The 14,676-nt window shown below is 36.3% G+C and overlaps 1 pseudogene; it reads left to right on the top strand.

Moving 5' to 3' along the window:
* The first annotated feature begins 4,244 nt into the window (after positions 1-4,244).
* Positions 4,245-4,943, top strand: LOC107512126 (annotated as a pseudogene).
* The last annotated feature ends 9,733 nt before the right edge of the window (positions 4,944-14,676 follow it).

The following is a 14,676-nucleotide window of genomic DNA, read 5'->3' as shown; positions in this document are numbered from 1 at the left end:
AATTTTTAGAGAAGTTAAATTGCTTTTCTGAGGTCACATATCTAGTTAAATGGCAAAGGTAGGATTCAATCCCTAGACAGAATGACTGCAGAAACCATACTCCTTTCCCTATACTGCCATGCTCTCTTTCCAATGACAATATAGGGATATAAATTATTCCAGCATGTGAGCCTGAAATTGGTCACTTGCCAAAAACAACAGTGGAGAAATAAAACACACACACACACACACACACACACACACACACACACACACACATGGATTCCTGCCCTAGCCTCAGGGAATCATTCTTAAATCTATTTGTAGTAACAACAGAAAAAGTGAAACACTGAAGAACTTTGAGAACTACTCACTGATGCAGACATCAACCTTAACAAAGATGTACCTGGTCCAGCTCAGGTGGTCAGAAAATGTAAGTTCTAAACTCTTTTTTTCACAGAGTAAAAAAATAAAAACCAATGTCACAGGTGGCTACAAATAGAACCTGGTCTAGAATTCTCCTTCTTCCTAGTCAAATTTCCTTTATTCTCTACTAAACAAAGAAAAGTTGGATGAACGTAAGAGAACATGCCAGTTTGGACCTACAATCCATCTTACCAAAGTCACTCTTTAAATGAGGCCGATAGACAGCTATATGATTATATTCTCAAGTAGTATAAAGGATCTCCCTTCCCAGAAATGCCTCTTCTTCATGCTTCCCAGGCTCAAATATTATAGATCTATTTCTTTGGGCAAAGGTACTCTGTCCTGAGAAGGAGTCCCCTCCAAAACTGCAGGTTTTTTTAAAAAGACCAGGCCAACTATCAAGGTGGTTCCGCTAAAGACAAGCTGATTTCTAAGGGCAGAAAGCTGGAATAAAGCAGATGACTTGAAGCCCAGTGCATACTTGCATATAGTGGGAGTTTGTAAATATCCATCAGTTTGAAAAGAATTGAATTACACTGATTTCCAGACCAAAGAATCCTACATTTTATTGCCCTTCTCTAGACCTTCATCTAGTGTTCAAAGCAAAACCAATTGCTCTAGGGAAGAACATGTTTCTAAGGGCAATAATAATAATGTGCAATAAATTCTTACTTAGAAATGAGAGAGTCACTCACACCAAGAAAAAAAGATTTAAGTTCCCAAACAAGAAGAAAAGCAATTATTGGTCAGTTCATTCTTCTAGTTTAATGTAAATAAAATTCAGTTGTTTAACCCACAATAAATCTATATGTGAGGTTGTTTGACCTAAGAACATTTTAATAATACTAAAATCAGCTGGGAGCACTCTCCTCTATGTTTATTCCCCAGGAAATGCCAAAGTTCCAAACAGTGTTTATGTGATTTAGGATGTCTCTTTTCAGTATTTAGAAGGCCATTGACTTTTTAAAAAATTAACTTATTTTTTGATAGTTTTAAACTCACAGAAAGAAATGTGAAGGTAATACGGAGTTCCCACACCCAGTTTCCCCTATTCTTTACCTCTTGCAGTATTATGGTGCTTTTGTCTCAATTAATGAACCAATATCGATACATTATTATTAATTTAAATCCATGCCTTATTCTGATTTTCTTACTTTTTATTTATTTTTTTCTGTTTCAGAATCCATCCGAGATACTATATTAAATTTAGTCATTGTGTCTCCTTAGGCTCATCTTGGCTGTGATTTTTTTGTTCTTGATAATCTTGTAAGTTCTGAGAAGTACTAGTCAGGTATTGTGCAGAATGTCCCTCAATTGGGATCTCGCTGATATTTTCTCATGATTACACTGGAGGAAAAAAGGAAGACCATTGAGGGAAAGCACCTTTTTCATCAGAGTATATCAAGGGTGCATACTATAGATATGACCTATCACTATTGATATTCACTTTGAGCACCTGGATGGGGTAGTGTTCATCAAGTTTTTCCAATGTAAAGTTCCTGTTTTTCCCTTTCCATACTGTACTCTTTGGAAAGAAGTCATTATGCATAGCCCATACTTAAGTAGAGGGGAATTATGCTCTGCCTCTTTGAAAGCAGAATATCTACATAAGTTATTTGGAAGTCTCCTACATAGAAGAATTTATCTATTCTCCCTCATTAATTTATTCGATCATTTATTTATACCAGTATGGACTCATGAATATTTATTTTCTACTTTAGGATACAATTCAATACTACTTTTATTTATTTATTTATTTATTTATTGCCCAAATTATTCCAGCTTTGCCCATTGAAAATGCTTTCAGTTTGCTCCTGTGTCCTTTTGACCTACCCCCGTCATTGTGTTGTTATTGGGTGCTTACTTTCTGACACTACAAGATAATCCAGGTTCATCATATATTTTCTGTCCCAGTCCTAGAGTCAGCCATTTCTCCAGAGACCGTTGGTCCTTTTTTTCTTTTCTTTTCTGTTTTTTTTTGTTTGTTTGTTTGTTTGCTTTGAGAATGGTATTAGAAACCAACATGTAGAAATTAGGGGTGCTCCTTGCTACTGGGGTGTCATTGTTTCTAGGCCTTCTTCCAGAAAACCAGACAATAGCAGTCTCAAGAATTTCAAACTTTACAGACCAATTATTGTTTTTCAAATTTAGGTTTTCCAACTTTTTAATGTTTTTCAGATAAAGACATCTGAACATTTTACTACTATCTAACATCACTATTATTTTATGAAAGATAACAAAGAAGGATATAAAATCAGAATAAAAAGTCACTAAATGTCTAGTTTTTTGAAAAACTACATCTTATTTTTCTCATCTTACTATGAAAACCAGTGATGACTTACTCATTAATAAGTACAACCAAAAAATTAACCTTTGCTAACCAACTTGACCTGCAATTAAGATAATCTTTCAGGCTAATGTGAACATGCTGAGGGCAAGTAAACAATTCCTACGGTTGGGATCAAACTCATCCACCCTCCCAATTGACTCTCCTTCCATATTTCTCCTCCCCACAGCCTTGTTCACTACTTACACAGACCATCACTGTTAAACAAAGAGACAGCAGGAGAGATGATTTACAACACACAGTACTTTGAACCTAACTATACTAAATGCTATAATTTAGGCATCGACTGTAGAAACTCAGAGGAGAAACTACTTCAGATTTATCTGGAAAGGCTTCAGGAAGGTGGTGGTATCTGATGCAGGCCTTAAAGAATACATAAAATTTTTGACAGGAAAACACAAGAAAGAGCAACATGAGAAAGAACAACAATCTGAGCGTTATGAAATTGGAAAGGCACAGAGCTCTGGAAAAGGGAGCAATGTTCCTTAGATAACCGAATATAAATTGTGGCTGCAGACTAAGGTGTCATGGCAGTAGAGAAGAGGTGGAGGGAAAATTAGAAATGTAGGAAATGGAAGCATATTAGAGAGAAAATAGTGAGCTTGTCTTGATGATGTGTTGTTTGTGGTATGGAAACAGAATATCTGGGAAAGTATGTAAGTGATAGACTTTTTAGTGTGTTCATTCTTAGGCTAAGAGAAAAGCTTTAGGACCATCACAGAAACAATAAGATTTGGGGGATTCTGAAAGATGACTCTGGTGATGGTGATGTAAAATACGGACTAAAAATATTGGCAAACCAAACCTAGTTGCTCATGAGACCTATCTATGGGAATCTGTAAAAGCTCAAAGTCATCCAGCACAATAGAATCAGAGTGTTTTTTCATGTGTAAGACCTAGGGAAGCAAAATACTCCCAGAAAATCTGATCCAGCTGGTCCCTGGACCAGTGAATGGGAATCGCTGAACTGGAGAAAAGAGGGATTAGGGACAATAAGACAATAGTGTGAAATGATAAAGGCTTGGACTAAGTCAATGGCAGTGCAAATGGACAGAAAATGGATTCCAGAGACATTTCTGAGACTAAAACCAGAAACACTGGCTATTGATTAGACATTAAAATAACTCAAAGATGACAGAGAAGTTTTCAACTTGGGGAACTACATGAATAATGGTTTTGCTAGCCAAGTTAGGAAACGAAGAAAAAAAAATGCATATTTGAGCAAAAAGATAATGAGCTTGGCTTGATCACATGTCGTTTGTGGTATGGAAAGAGAATATCTGGGCAGAAGTATCTAGGATGAAGGTAAAATTTTAGATATGGGAAAAGGCAAGACTAAAAGATTTTTACACCATTGGCAGCCCGGGAAGCGCCTCCTCCAGGGCGGCGGTAGTGGTGGTCGCCATGATGCTTGCGGGGCTAGGCGGCTGACTGCTGGGCTAGGAGCGGGCCCGGGCCCAGAATCTCGGCGGCCACTACTCTAGCGTGGCCTATGCCATGGCTTACCTCTGCTACCTCCTCTGAGCATTTCGAGAAACTACATGAGATCTTCTGCGGCCTCCATGAAGACCTACGAAGGGTGCCGGAGCAGCTCCTGGGGACTGCAGGAACAAAAGAGAAGATGATCAGAGATTTTGATGAAAAGTAACAGGAAGCAAATGAAATGCTAGCTGAGATAGAAGAGGAACTACACTATGCACTCCTATCTTTCCGTAACCCTCTGATGTCTAAGTTTCAAACCTACTGGAGCAACCTTGCCAAACTCCACCCTGAAGTGAGAAGCACACCTTTGACAGCCATACCTGGGAGTTGAGGAGACATGAAATATGGCACATATGCTGTAAAGAACGAGCATATGAATTGGCTACAGTCTCAAAGGGCGTTGCTTCTGCAAGGCACTGACAGCCTGAACCGGGCTACCCAGAGTATTGAGCATTTTAATCGGATTGCCACAGAGACTGACCAGATTGGCTCAGAAATCATAGAAGAGCTGGGAGAGCAATGTGACCAGTTGGAATGAACCAAGAATAGACTGGTAAACACAAGTGAAAACTTGAGCAAAAGTCGAAAGGTTCTCCAGTCAATGTCCACAAAAGCGACAACCAGCAAGCTACTACTTTCCATCATCATCTTACTTGAGCTAGCCATCCTGGGAGGCCTGGTTTCTTACAAATTCTTTCGCAAGCATTGAACTTCCTGCAGTTCCCTGTGAGCGAATGGTGTTAGAGATGTGGAATAAGCATATTGCTGCTGTGAGCTAAAGGTTCACGGATGCACTGTGTAGCCAAAATGGGAAGAGGGAGGGAAGATGGGAAACCAATCAAATGTGAAGGAACAGCAACAAGACTAGTGTGATATACCAAGGTAATAAATGCTGTTTATGACTTCTTTAAAAAACAAAAAGAAAGAATGAATGAACAAACAAGGGGGGGGGGAGAGAGAGAGAGAGAGAGAGAGAGAGAGAGAGAGAGAGAGAGAGAGAGAGAGAGAGAAAGAAAGAAAGAAAGAAAGAAAGAAAGAAAGAAAGAAAAAGAAAGAAAGGAGAAAAAGAAAAAGATTTTTACACTATTAATATGCAAGCATCTTGGAAGGAAATAGGGAGAGGTTAGTTTGAAGGTAAAAAAAAAAACACGAAGAGAACTATCTAATAGTTGACAGTGAAAATTGCGGCAGGACAAACATTAACATGTGACATTTACTCCTCTAATTGTCAGTTTAATTTTCCTCCTATTGTCCTTCCTAAAAAAGAAAGATTTACCTTGCTAGACAGAGTCTAGGTCAATCTATATAATGAAGAAATGAGGAGACAGGGACAGAGGGGAATGACGAAGAGAAAGAATCCGCATGGAGCTAGGTGTCAAGAAACTTGAAGGATATGTGGAAGGGGAGACCCCAGAGAGATTGTGACCTGTGATTGAAAAGAAAATGTTTACAAATTTCGGTGTGGCATATGTATTTAAATCCCTTTCATGGTTTTTAAGAAATGGGGGAAAAAATCACTTCGAAGTTAATTTTGGTTGCTGTGCTATGTTTCTTTCACTTCAGGACTACTCCAAGCCTGAACATCAGAGATCTAAGTTTAATAACAGATAAAGAATTATTAGACTTGATGATACAGTAGGAAAATACAATTTCTGAAATACTATCCTGATAGTAAGAAAATACGGACCATAGAGTAGTATCATTCAGAGAACATGAATTAAAGGACATAGAACTTCGATGGTGGCATTAGATATTAACTGAATTAAGATGAACTCTATTGTCTTAAACGCCCTCTGATGTCTCCTTGCTATTTTCCAGACTTGAGTTCAAGCTCTTGCTGCTTTTCGTATCTACCATTGTTCACCTTGCTTCCAGTCTCAGCAACGTCTCTATCACATCTATCATCCATACTTTTAACCTACGAAAGTGAATTGTCTTTGATACAGAGCTTATTATGTCCTTCTTTGGACCTTGAGGGCTCCCTAATTTTTTTTTTTTTAAAGCAAGTCCTAACATATTACTATACCAGGTAGATATGATGAGTTGGCATTCAGCACCCATTTCAAACTTATGCCTTCCTAAATGCTTATATAGAATGGAAAACTAAACTACTTTTCCCAGATTCTACAGCTGGATTTATGTAATGCAAATTAGCTTCTACCAACTAATGCACCCCCACATGATTTAGAAGGCAGAAAGAAAGAGAGATCAATTCTATGCTTCTTCAGCAACTGCTGCAGCAAGATTATCATGGAGATACTGGACTTTTCTGTAACAAAGTCCCAGAATCTAGCCTAGCTTCTTGGGTGTGAAGAGGCAATTAGTCATACCAGCAATTTGACTTAGTTCTAAGCCCTTCTAATGATTTTATAAGTATATGTAATTGCCAGTGTTAAACTTTTTATTTAAAATAGTTGGAGAAGTTTTTGTTTCTTTCAAGGGAAGCTTGACTGATACAAACGACACTAAACACTTTTACGATTCAGCCTCAAATCCTCATCTCGAACCTAATCTCCGGTCATTCCTATCAGGATACTTCATACCATAACAACACAAAATCATTCGTCATTCCAGAACTTAATTCGTACTATACCTTGATTTGTACTATACCTGTTTCTTGTTTCAATTACCTTTGCTTTTCTTCCAAATTATATTAGTTATCTATTGGTGTATAACAAATTACCCCCCCCCCCAATTTAATGGCTTATAGCAACACTTATTGCTTTGTGTTATTGTGGATCAGGAAGTGGGTCCTCTGTTCCAGAGCTCTCCCAGAGTTGCAATCAAAGTGCCTGCCAGGACTATTTCCATCTCAAGGCTCTACTATGGAGGAATCATTTTTGAGTTCACTCTTATAGTTGTTGGCAGAATTTGGTTCCTTGTTTCCTGTTGGCCAAAGTTTGCCCTTAGCACTTTCTCATGTGGAACTCTCCACTGGGGCAGCTTAGAAAATGGCAACTTACTCTTCAGAGGAAGCAAGGGAAAAGTGCCAAAGAGAGGGTGCTAGCAAGATAGAAGTCATAATCTTTTAGATCTAATCTTGGACATGACATCCCATTACTTTTGCCATATTCTATTCGTTATAAGCACCACTAGAGGGAATTATACAAGAGCATGAATAACGAATGTAGGGATCATTGGGGGCCATTTTAGAAGGCTACCTCCCATCAATGAATCTTCCTCATTTCTATTTTTTGCATTTTGTTTTTATAGCTATGTTAGCATATGCAATATTGCATTATTGTTAGTTGTGCACATATTTTATTTTTCCTTTCATCTTTAGCACTTGTGTAGTACTGCAAATCTAGCACATACTTAGTTGGCTCTCAGTAAATACTGCTGAATGAATGCATACATACTTTGGGATTTCATGAGATCCAAGTTGTAACCTTTATCAATTTACCTATACTGTGTTTTAAGATCATTCAATACAAGCCAAACTGTTTCTGTTCACCTAAATATTGTTCTTCTTGATCATATTGAACTTCTTGTTCTTTTGGTATAGAATGCAGTTGTGAACAAGCCAGAAGAATGCACAAAGACTATTATACTTGAACTTTAGTCTCTGAGTTGGCCATTGATTTGAACACAGTCCTTCAGGAACCACAAAACCAATAAATATTGGCAAAAATTTAGCTTCTTGAGCCCGACATTTTTATTTAGTCTTTGAAGTCTAGGATGCTTTCTTAGCAATATGGAATTCTGCATACTAAATAATATCATTTTCTAAAAATTACCTTTTTGAGAAATTTCCATATTTTATTTATTACTACCCCAATTATTATTGTTATCTGATTTGGATTTAGTCTTTAGCTAAGTTGAAGACATTTTTCTGTGATAAAAAAAATTAATTAAAAGTAAAATTTCTATGAATACAGAAAGACCAAATATAGTACCTCATTGTGCATATTCTTTTACCTATGAAGATTATCATTTCAGCAAAAGTCACAAATAATAGTAATAACAGAGACTTACTTTCATAAAACTTCATAAAAATAATATATAAATGATACATAAGTATCATAACAAAATATTTTTAAATGTTATATTTTCTTCATTAGCAGATTTAAAAAAAAAACTTATTAAAGATAAACTATTAAGGGGAAGAGCACAACAGAAACTTCCATGTAGTAGAGATAGGAGGAGATATCATCTAAATCTGAAGATCCAGCCTGGAAAATGTGTTTGGGTTATAAGTCTGGAAAAAAGTGTGGGATGAGGTATATATCACTAGCAGACATCAGAGATGACATGGACTCACCACAGATATTGACTGGTGTCTGGACGAAGGCAAGAGGCAAACCTGATCCTTATTTGGACTATAAAACATGGCTTTGTCTACAGGGGATCTTATCCTGCATCTGAAACCCCAATGCAGGTAGATCAAAGTACTAAGGTGCTCAGTCAAAATGACACAATAATAATTCAGTGAGTAATCTGGGTGGCCTGCATCTACACATTGGGGACAAAATCACATGGTGGCAACCAGAGCTGAGGAAAACTTCAAACTTTAATGGAAATAGGAGAATATTCCCATCCTTGTGGGAATGGAAATATCCTTTTACTAATAACCCCTTTAATATCTCCCCTTGGAAGAGGAGTTAGTAAACCTAATTAATAAAGAACAAGACCTCTACAGGGCCATATTTTACTGATAAGTGGAGCTGTTCTGCCTTAAAGCCTAGTACCCATTCATGGTACTCAATTGTCTGCCTCCTGCCTCAGATCCTGGCAGGACTGGTCCCTAGAGGCATGAGTAGCCACCCTCATCCATCACTTCCACTCTATATATGTGGTTAGAAAAGTGAATGTGTGGTTCTTGTTGCATCCTTCTCTTTCTGAATCCTACTTAGGTCTCCAGGCTTGAGTCTTATGCTTAAAAAAGATTCCGTAGAGAGCCCTGCCTAGGGGAGTTTAGCTGACAGCAGTAAAGTGTAGGTTGGAGCAGAGATAATTATCCTTGCTACATTATCAATATACTTCCTTTATTCTCTTTTTCCAGAGTGATGGTGTGTGAAGCACCAATGTAAGTTGCATTTCTCTGCATCTGTTAAGGCAGACTCTGCTTCTTGAAAAAAAATTAACCCTCCAGGTTTATCTGGAAGCAGAAGATTCAGATCTGCTCACAAGCAAGTATGATCACTTTCCATGTGGCATTAAGGTTTGTCCCACTGCACCTGGCCTAATTCCACTCCAGTGAATACTATCATATCTTCCACTGGGCACCGTGACTACTTTTAATAGTTTCTTCCTTTCCCACCAAACACATGACTATTTTGTCTAGGTATTACCACAGCTACCAGGTACTATTGCCTCTACTAAGCACTACTTCTATATTCTCTGGGAGCTGCCACACTCAAAAGGCGCCACTGACTGCCAGACTCTGCTGCTCCCCGGGTAATATTTCTGTTTGCACCTACTAAGTAACAATGGTACTTCTCTAGATGATGATTTGTCCACTTGAGACTGCTGCTTTTTTTCCAGCAACCACAAAATTCTCCAGGCACTGCCATTTCTGCCAAGTATTGTTGCAGTTGCTGTTGCCTGACACCAGCACAGATGCCCTCAAATCTTTGAAGTAGCAAAGCTAAGAAGTGTGTCTAGATAGACTTACTGGATTTAGCAAAACAAACACCGGGAAGTCCAATTCAATTTGAATTTCAGTATGCTAAATGAAATAGATCAGACAGAGAAAGACTAATACCATAGGATCTAACTTATATATGAAATCTCAAAAACAAAATAAACAAACAAAACAGACCGGTAGATACAGAGAACAAACTGATAGTTACAAGATAGGAGGAGAGTTGGGGGCTGGGTGAAAAAGGGGATGGAATTAAGAAGTACAGATTGGTGGTCATAAAATAGTTGCAGGGATGTAAAGTACAGCAAATGGAATATAGTCAAAAATACTGTAACAATTATGTATAGTGCCAGATGGGTATTAGACTGATTGAGGGGAATCACTTTGTAAATTATATGAATGTCTGACCAGATGCCAACTATAATTGAAAAGTTAAAAGTTTTTTGAATTTCAGGTAAACAAAAATTATATTTTAGTATATGTCTCATATACTTGCGTGATGTAATATTTGGGGCATACTTATACTAAAAAATTACTCGTTGTTTACCTGCAATTCAAATTTAATGGGTGTCACATATTTTATCTAGCAAACCTTAGTTTTTAACAAGAAGAGAACTAGTTCCTCTCTCTCCACTTGTGATTAACTCCATTAGAAATGGACTAAAGCTATACTTACCAAAAACAAATATGCTATCTTTTTAGCGCAGAAAGCTTTTTCAGGTTTCATTAACATCCCTTTATAAATTGGTGACTTTGACTTGATCCCATGGGAATTGGTTCATGGACAAAATCTTGTCTATATCAATTTGGTCCAGCATACTTCCTTATCCCATGACTAAGGCTTTATTACATGGTCATTCATAATGGCCCAACTCCCTTTTCCCTTCATGTGATTTCTCTCTCTCTGGGGCAGAAAGAGCAACAGAGGGGGAACTTATCTCTCCAGATGTTAAAACCTATAAAACCCTATAATCAAAACAACATAGCATTAATACATGAAAAGACAGATCAATGTAACAGAATAGACATCTCAAATAAACCTAAATGCATGTGAAAATTTCATATATGTTAAAAGAGTAAAATAAAATTGGATGGGGAAAGATGAGCTAAATGGTGTTGGAATAACTGGAGAACCATTCAGTAAAAAGTATAAATCAGATCTACCTTTCACAAAATATGCCAAAATAAATTCCAGATGGATCAAAGATTTAAATGTAATTAAACCTCACACACACACACACACACACACACACACTTACAACTATTAGAACAAAACATGGATAAATTCCTTTATAATCAGAAAGTGAGGAAAATCTTTCTAAATAATACAAAATCCAGAGGCAATAAAGACATAATTAGTGTCTTTATGAAGACTAGACTGTATACATACCTTGACGAACTTGACTATAAAAATTTTAAAGCTCACATGGTGCAAAATTCCCATTAAACAAAGTCAAAAGACAAATTATAAACTTGGAAAAGGTCTGCAGTTTAAAACAGAGACAAAGGGCTAATATACTTACCATACAAAGAGCTCTTAAATATTTTTAAAAGGCCATTAATTAATCCAATGGGGAAAATGGATAAAAGGTAAGAATAGATCATTCATAAATGGTGTATAAGAAAGATGATTTATAAATAGTGTATAAGAAAGATGATCAATATCATTCCCAATAAGAAAAATTAAAATTAAAACTAATTTCTGATATATCATTTCTATCAGATTGCCACAAATCCAAAAATATGACAGCATATTCTTTTGATCCAACTGCAGAGTAATGAGTACTCTCATACATTACTGCTGAGAATTCTTCCTACGGAAAGGAATTTAGTAGTATCTGGCAAAAAAATATTTTTTTTTGTACAAAAGATCATACATCACTGAATTCTCTGCATAATAACAACCCAAATGTCCATCTGAAGGGGTCTGGTTAAATAAACTATGGTAAATCCATATGCTGGAATTCAAAAAATGAGGTAAATCTATTTTATCTCATTTTCAAAAAAATGAGGTAAGTCTACTCACTAATTACTCTAATATGGAATAATCTCTAGAATATGTTATTAAGTGAAAAAAGGAAGTTACGAAATACTACACTTGTGTAAGAATGGGGTGGGAAACACAAACATAGCCTTATTTTATTTTTATATGCAAGCATATGTATTTGCTTATATTTGCAAAAATCCTGGAAAGATGAAAACATCTAAATACAGGCATAAGGAGGTAACAAGGTAGAGAATTGGGACTAGACATGATACTTCTCCAAATATGCCTATTATATAGTTCTGACTTCAGAAAAATACAAAACTTTTACATTTCGAAAGTAAAATTAAATTTAAGAAGCAATTCCTAAAAAACAAAACAAAACAAAACAAAAAACTGAGAAACCACTAAGAAAAAGAATTATTTCAAAGGACTAAATCATTTTGACTCTGCATCCTTAGTAATATATATTCTAAGAACAGAGCAGTCAGAACATGTAATCTTGTAGTCAACAGTAATATTGCTATTGTTTTGAATCTATTTTTTATATCTTAAAATGTAAATAATTAATGTTTTTAGGGATTAAGATTTTCAATGTAAGATAAAAGATTGAAATATAAAATCGAAGTTAGCTTTAAAATTTCGTAATATTAAATTGAAATTAGGAACATTAGTATGAACTCTAGATAATTAATTTCTTTTTAAATGTATCTATTCCCTAGCTCTGTCCACTGAAAAGAGCTAGAGGTAATGATAATCCCATAGCTACGAATACACCCAGCAACCAGATTGTGGTCCCTAAACACCATTGCTCAGTAAAAGAGGATCCAGAACTCCTTTGAAGAATAGCTAGTTCTAGATCTGGAGCGTGAAATATAGAAGATAAGCCGCCACATAAGGAAGCTTTCAAAGTCTTGTCAAAAAAGATAAGATGATGTGGTTACCATTGGCAAAAGATGGGACTGTATAAACATCAAAAGTAATAATAAATGCAAATGATCAAATATATAAAACTCATGAATTTATACTTATACTAAAAATATTAAAATTCTGAAACACATTGAACACGATTATAAGTAACTAGTTATCAACTCCTTAAAAGGAAAGAATTCTGCCTTTCTCCTGCCTTTCCTGTAATAGACAGTATTTCAGGGTAACTAAATAGCCCTAGTTCATAAGGGAAAGGTTTTTACAGAAGTGACACTAGTAAATAATTAATTTGGAAATCACCGTTTTATAATCTCTGATAAAATGGATCCACACTACTATCACAATGGGTAAAACTATTAGATGATATTGATGAGATGTTCAGTCTTAAAGTGGGATCAGCAGATGCGCCATGAAATACACAGCACCAACTATGAAGTATTCATTCCAGAACAGTTAAAGCTGAATCTAATGAAGGCTCAACAGTCAACTGCATTTATAGGAAGTATGGGGAGAAAACGAAGAAGGTAACACTGCAAGGGAAAAAACAGATAAATCCAGAATGTAGGGATTTATCCAATAATAGTCTACACAACAATTGACCCAATGTGTGTGATAGTCTTTATGTGTGAATATGGCTAGACTTTAGTCCCAATACTAAGTGTTGCTGTGAAGATATTTTGTAAATGTAATTAAAGTCCATAAGCGATTGACTTCAAGTAAAGGAGATTATCCTAGATAATCCAGGTGGTTCTGATTCAGTTAGCTGAAAGAATTTAAGAGCAAAACTCAGGATTTCCAGAAGAAATTCTGCTTGTGCATTGTAGTTTCAGTTCATGCCCGAGAGTTCCAGGCTACACTTCCGGACATCTTGCTCTGTGATTTCCAATTTGCCTCATTGAATAAATTGGGTAAATTGAATAACCTAATTCTTTGCAATAAACTTCTTAATATATATTTCCTACTTGTTCTGTTTTTCTGGTTGAACTCTCACTAATATACCCAGTTTCAGCAACAAGCTAATAGCCTGAAAAAAGGAGGGGAGGAGGATTACTCTAAGTTAAAAGACTTGAAATAAAACAATCAAATGCAATGAGAGGATTTTATTTGGATCCTAATTCAAAATGAATATTAGCGAAAATTAACTATCTGTAAAGAGACACTTTTTAGGTAATCTGGGAAATATAATTATAGATTGACTATGTCTAGTCCTTGTTTTCCATGTGGCAGAGTGATAAATCAGCTTGGGTTTTGTTTTCTCAGAGTAGTCTCAGTCAATTTCCATTGGTCTCTCTGTCTAGCAATAAAGACCCAAAAGATCAAGGTAGATAGCTCCAAGATTGGAGCAGGTACTCTCTCTATTGTTCTTGTGCTTTTTTTACTTAATTTTTCCTGGCCCCATCAGTACACATTGAATTGATCTTTCCTTGCATTATACATGATAATGGTAAGGTTTGAGTCTTTCATTTGCACGAGTATAAACATGACTTCTTTGATCTGTAGTTATTTGGCCTAGCTGGCTTAGAAAAAAACAAACAAACAAACAAAAAAACAGACTTCCAGATGGAAGTGTTTAAAGGAGCAGAGATGGCTAATTGATAGTAGTAAAACAGTGTGGAAGGAACTGACATCTAGAGAGGAGAAAGTTAACTTGTCTCCTAACCAAGAAGGCTGTCAGGAAAGTGGATTCCTCTAATTTCAGTAAAGTAAAAAGTGTGCAAAGGAAAAGTAGACAATAGCAGAGGAGCTGTTGACAGGAAAATGGGAATTCTTGAGGCAAAGTGAGATGGCTGAGGCAGAGAGAAAGCTAGCCTGAGGTGGGTGAAAATGAGGTAGGCCAAAGGAAACTGGGCCATAAAGAATTGCAGTGAGATCAGTAATCATACAACATAGCTATGAAGGATTGTGGGGAGGGTGTGAGCAATGGCTTGGACTGATCCGATAACA

Source organism: Rousettus aegyptiacus, unplaced genomic scaffold, assembly GCF_014176215.1.
Source record: "Rousettus aegyptiacus isolate mRouAeg1 unplaced genomic scaffold, mRouAeg1.p scaffold_m13_p_5, whole genome shotgun sequence".
Taxonomy (NCBI): domain Eukaryota; kingdom Metazoa; phylum Chordata; class Mammalia; order Chiroptera; family Pteropodidae; genus Rousettus; species Rousettus aegyptiacus.
This window is presented reverse-complemented; position numbering and strand designations above follow the sequence as displayed.